The sequence below is a fragment of the Gossypium arboreum genome, chromosome 12, assembly GCF_025698485.1.
Source record: "Gossypium arboreum isolate Shixiya-1 chromosome 12, ASM2569848v2, whole genome shotgun sequence".
NCBI lineage: Eukaryota > Viridiplantae > Streptophyta > Magnoliopsida > Malvales > Malvaceae > Gossypium > Gossypium arboreum.
In genome coordinates, this window is record NC_069081.1 from 86,321,126 (window position 1) to 86,326,761 (window position 5,636).

Genomic DNA, 5,636 nt, shown 5'->3' on the forward strand with positions numbered 1-5,636 from the left:
TATTTTTTAGGTTAGTTATACCTAATTATTAGTTTGTTAATTGATTGTATCTCATGTGCATATTATCTCATATCATTATTTTCCACTTGGTTTATGAAATATGGTTTTATAAAATCTAAATTTTTATGATTAGTTTCGTCTTATTTTGAGTCGAATTAATGCGCTTTAAGCTAGTTTTATAATCATTCATGTTTTCTAAAAACCCTTTAAAACTAAGGCAATGCTCGATGTTTAGAAATTCGAGGAATCATGTCCTACTGTGTTGGGTTTCGGTTTTACGTTGGACTAAATAATCGGGCATCCATTTGTAATCTTCAACTTATAAACTTTTGGAAATAAAAAATTTATCGTGTTCTCGAGGGTATAAAGGATCGTGTCCTATCGTGCTGGATATGATGCTATATTCCCTCGAAACGAGAAGACTTTGACGACCAACTCGGGTTATTCAAATGTTATTAAAAGGAACCACATTTCAAAAATATTTTTAATTTTAGACATAAGGACAGTATTTAATTGATTTGGTACCAATTTTGGGCGTAGTGAGGGTGCTAATCCTTCCTCATGTGCAACAGACTCCCGAACCCATTTTCTCATATTTTCGTAAGACCAAAATCGTTGTTTTAATAAAAGGAAATATTTTATTAAAATAACGAAATTTCTAGGTGATCCGTTCACACCTAAACAAAAAGATCGGTGGCGACTCCATTTCCGTTTTTCAAAAAGTCGATTCTCCATTTTTTTCATTAAATTTAAAATTTTAAAAAAAATGGTTTCGACAAGTTGGATGAAGGCACATTTGTTCAATGGCAGTAGCACATTCGGTTAATTGTCGAGGACTATGAGCTGACTAGATTCCTAGATGGCACTTTGTCGATTCCACCGCGATTTTTGCAGTCTCCGAAGGGATCGCTTGTTCCAAATCCAGATGTGTTAGGATTTGTTCAATAGGACAGGTTATTAGCTTCTTGGTTGCTTTCCACGATTAACCAATCTATTTTACCTTCTTTTACAGAAGCAAGATCCGCTTGTAATGTTTGGAACACTGCCACACGACTTTTTACTCTGCTCACTAGCACGAAGCTCTCTCGTCTTCGTTATGACTTGCTTACTCTCAAAAAGGCAGTTTCTCGGTCAAGGAATACGTGGCTATGATCCAAAATACCAATGCCTTGATAGCGCATTCTGGAAATCGAATCTTCGAGACAGAGAAAGTCGAGATCCTACTTGCAGCCTTACCCCCTTAGTTTGATGTCGTTATCACACTCGCTTCATTCTCGACGGAGCCTCTGTTGTTTCAACGCCTCGTTGATGTTCTCCTCAAATATGAAAACTGTTAAGCGCGTATGATATAGGAGGTCCCTCTTCAAGCAAATCTTTTGGAGACCGATCTATCACCGGCCATGGTGGACTCCATTCGTGGTGGTCAACCACCATCTAAAAGCTGTGGGAGAGGTTTCAGACCTCGCGTCCAATGTCAGATTTGGGGATGGTTCGGGCACCTCGCCCAAAGATGCTACTATCATTACAATCTGGAGTATGATGGCTCGTCGCAAGGAGTTCGGACGCCTCCTTCAGCTAATCGTCCTGGTCCCCTCCGTGGTGCTTCTTCGATTGAGCCTAATGTGGGAGGTAACTCCTGCCCCTACGCGTCTTTATCTCATTAGAATAGGGTCTCTAACCTTTTTGTTCAAGCTAATGGTCTTTGTATACCCAATATGCATGCTTCTGATATTTCTGACTCCACTGGTTCTCATATTAATGCCACTCAATATGGCTCCAACTGTGATGGCACTGACTCTTATATCCTTATGCAGTCGGCACTACATCCTAGTATCCCGACTCTGGTGCTACACATCATGTATGTTGCGATGCCTCTACGTTGCATGACTCTACTCCTTATTCAGGTAAATCATCTGTCTTAATAAGTGATGAGACTTCCACTGCGATCTTGTTTATTCGTAATTCGGTTTTACCTACGCGCTTTAAATTCCTTCAGTTATCTAATGTGTTATGCGTACCAACTATAAGGAGAAATTTGTTGTCTATATCTCAGTTTGCCACTGAAAATGGTGTGTTTTTCGAATTTCACTCAACGTATTGTGTTATTAATGACAGCGTGACTCAGGAAATCTTGCTAAAGGGCCACATTTGTGATGGGTTGTATCACTTTTTAGTATCAAGTTCATCTGTTCAGACTGCTGTCGCCCCTTCTGCTGCTTACGTTAGACTTCAAAATTAGTCATCTGACTCTGCTATATTTTTTTGTGGCACAAACGCCTTGGTTATATGTGACGGCCCTAATTTGACCCTAGTCAGAAAGTGGTTTCGGGACCACAAAACTGAGTCATAAAAATAATTAACCGTTATATTCTATGCTTATTATATGTGTAAATGCATGTGTGAAAGTTTCATGCTTTGATTTTGTCATTTGTGTGTGAAATTTAATAAATAGGACTTATGTGAGACATTTTTGAAATGTGATAGGTTAATTTTAAAATGGTCTAATAATGCATGTTATCAAAAAGGTGGACTTGCATGCCATATTATCCATTTTTGTTAGTGGCCGGCCATGATATTGTTTAATATATATTATATATATTTTATATTAACATTTTTTTATTTACTAAATGAATTAATGAATAAAAGATAATAGAATAATGGTTAGTGGGAGGAGAAACCAAAGTTGGTTCATCTTTGCTCCTCCATTGCCGTAGCTAGAAGAGAGGAAGAAGAAAAAATTCTTGTTTGAATTTCGGCTTAGGTGATTGCTTGAATGAGGTATGTACAATGCAACTCTTAGAAATTTATGCATAATTAGGATGATTAGTTTGAATTCTACCTATTTCATGGTTTGAATTTAGGATATTTGGAGGTTTGAAATTCGGCCAAGGAGCTTGAAACTCTTATTAGATACTTTAATGTCGTTAGAATGGATAGCAATGTTGGGTATGATGAGTTGTTAGTTTTTTTTAACTTGAAAGTTGAGGTTAGTATGTGTTTATAGGGAGATGCCGAATGTGGTCTTTGAATATGACTTAAGGAATAATATTTGTGGCTTGAGTTAATAACATTCGGCCAAGGACTATATGTGCTAGCAAATTCGGTATAAATGTATAGGTGTTAATTACCTTGTATTCGATGTTTTGAAGAATAGGTAGTGGTTAATTAAGGTGAGGTAGGGTAAATTTTTAGTTTAGTTAAGTTTGAGCATTCGGCATTACTTATAACATTAGATATGAAAGTGCGAAGGGTTAGAATTTCTTTTAAGTGAGTTATGACCTTAATATGAACAAGATAGAATCGGTTTTAAACATGATTGAATGGTTCAGTCATCGTTTGGCATAGGTGACACCTATATGAATTTGCTACATTTGGTCATAAAACGGAATTGAATATAAAGGCTAAGTTTGAGTAGTTAAGGCCGAATGGGTTATATATGATATTAAAGCATGCAATAAATATATATACATGTGTATACGTGGTTGTGCATAAATATGAGTAAACGATTAAATTGTGACAGTCACATAGGTATATATATGCCTTATGTATGTACCTTGTGTTATAGAGACATTCGGATGTATATATATATATAGTTAAATTCATGTATAAGAAAGCATGGTAAGTTATGTGAATCTTTGTTTGTGTATACTAATTAGATATAGATTAAATAAGCATGAAATCGAGTCATGGCATATTTTATAAAATATAATATGTATTGGAGTTTTATATGATTGTCAAATATGACTACTAAGAAGTAAAATTGAGTAAGTAATTAAACAAATTCATTTGTTTAAATTAAGCTCAAGAGCAAAGAGGATCTAAATCAGATAGGGGAAAGGAGAAAGCAATCGAGTAGCCTATCCGCAACTGTTCAAATATATTCGAGGTAAGTTTTGAGTAGTCTCCTTTAATATATAATTGATGATGTTTTTATATGAGTATATTAGGTGAATTGTGATCTTTTGATTTTTCCTTGAATGAAGTTGTGAAATAAATAATTCATGTATATGACTTATAGTCTAATGGTCACTTGGGTTTAAGCTTGAATGGTGAAATGGATATGTGATATTTATGTATGACTTTTGAGCCGAAATGTAAATGATGGTGTGCATATTGAGTATTAGATCCGAATGTAGCAAATGACTACTAAAGTGATAAATAGAATGAGATGTGTTAAAGTATGACTAAATATGCATGATATTTGGAATTATATCCGGACTTAAGGTCCGCAGGCTATATGCTAGAATTATATCCGGACTTAAGGTCCGCAGGCTATATGCTAGAAATATATCCGGACTTAAGGTCCGCAGGCTATATACTGGAATTATAATCCGGACTTAAGGTTCGCAGGTTACGTGCTGGAAATATATCTAAGCTTAAAGTTCCGAAGGCTTTGTGCTAGTGACTGGACTCGGGTTTTAAACCTAACAGGCGTAACGCCGGTGATTCGAGTAAGATTATGAATTCGAATGTTCGAGGTAAACTACTATTGATTATGTATAATACATTATAATAGCCAGGTACGTTTATGTACTCATATGTGAATTGATTTTAAAGTGAATTATTAGTATCAAAGAACAATATATGTGTGTGGATGATTATTGTATCTACGAATAAAAGAATGACCTATTCGGTCAATTTCTGTCATTATAGGAAAGTATGTGACTTAAATTAATTGTATGAGTCATATAGTAGAGCGAAGTATGTGCCGAAGATTTTCTTTGTGTGTATATATATATATATATTCGGCTAATTGGCTTCATAATTAGTATACTTGATTATATTCAGCCAAGTGATTTATAATTAGAATATGAGTTTTGTGATACTTAATGTTTGAAGTAAATGATAAGTTTTAAATGTTTGTAATGCTCAAAACTTACTAAGCCTCGAAAGCTTACTCGGTTCCTATTTCTCTGTTTTATAGATTTTTGATTTTGGCCACCGACTCGGGGATCGTCAGCAGTTCATCATACTATCGACCTTTTTGGTACATTTATATTTTGGACTCGATATGGCATGTATAGGTTAGGCTGATGATAAAGATGTTTTGAATTTGTAAATATTTTGGCCATATGAAAATGGCGTATAACTTAAATATCAGTATGTATTTCAGCTCGATCTCTGTTTATATTTATTTGCAATGTGAATGAGATAATTAAATGTTTAGTTCGGTAATACCTCTTAGCCTTAATCCGGTGATCGGATTCGGGTTAGGGGTGTTACATCATCCTTCTGCTTCTGTTGTTAAATCTATTTTGAATAAATGTAATATTACGTCGAGTGAAAATTGTCTAAACAATGTTTGTTCTGCATGTCAAAAAGGGAAGTTCCATAAATTGCCCTTTCCTGATTTGACTACTAAATACAATGATCATTTTGCCTTGGTTGTCCCTGATCTCTGAGACCCGCCTCAGTTGCTTGTGGTAATAATTTGTATTATGTGTCCTTTATTGACATGTGTACACGTTTTACATGGATTTATCTTATTCGACAAAAGTCTGAAGCAATGGATTGCTTCGTTTAGTTTTAGAAATTAGTCAAAACCCAGTTTGGGAAATCTATCAAACAAGTTCAAAGTGACTGGGGTGGCGAGTACCGAGCCTTTACTTCTATTCTAGCACCTCAAGGAATACTTC